The following is a 707-nucleotide window of genomic DNA, read 5'->3' as shown; positions in this document are numbered from 1 at the left end:
GCTTCAGACTCAGAACTCGAGTCAGATGATTCCTTTTCAGAGCTCTCCTTTTTCTGGCTGGCTCTCAATTTTTCGTTTAGAGCCGTTCTCAGAGCACCAGTAGCCACAGTCTTTCTTGCCAACATTTTCTGCCGGCGAAATCTTGGTTTAGGATCGTCGCTAGGAGGTGCAGATGAGGGTGTGTTAGGAGATACTGGTGGGGGAGTTCCTGGATTTTCTTGAGGATTAGTCATGGTGAAGAATTTCTGGAGAATTTTGGGGATTTTTGGAGATTTTTAGAGAGAAGGATGATGATTTGAGGTTTAAGGCTTAGTGACGGTTATGGACTAGAATGGGAGTATGTGGAGTGTATTTAAAATGGAGTATGATTAGGTCCAGTAACAGCAGCCTTTTTGCAGTGGTCAATCAAGAGTCTAATCCCATTATGACTCCGGTCTTTAAGTGATAAATAGGTGACGCTTGGTTTTAGCAAATAGTCCCGTTTTCTTTAGAATTCTAGGAGAATGAAACTGGTTCAATGCTCAACGGTTCTATTTTTTTAGGAGTTTGGTTAGAATAGGACTTCTGCTCATAATTGGAATATTTATTTTTCTAATTGTGCAAAGTATAGAAACATACCTGACCTTTTCTCATGAGCATATACTGATGAATCAGGTTCTTCAAGTAGAACTTCTCTTGATTATGCCTCATATATCAGAATAGAAAGA

Source organism: Nicotiana attenuata, chromosome 5 (genome assembly GCF_001879085.1).
Source record: "Nicotiana attenuata strain UT chromosome 5, NIATTr2, whole genome shotgun sequence".
In the NCBI taxonomy this organism is placed as follows: domain Eukaryota; kingdom Viridiplantae; phylum Streptophyta; class Magnoliopsida; order Solanales; family Solanaceae; genus Nicotiana; species Nicotiana attenuata.
This window is presented reverse-complemented; position numbering follows the sequence as displayed.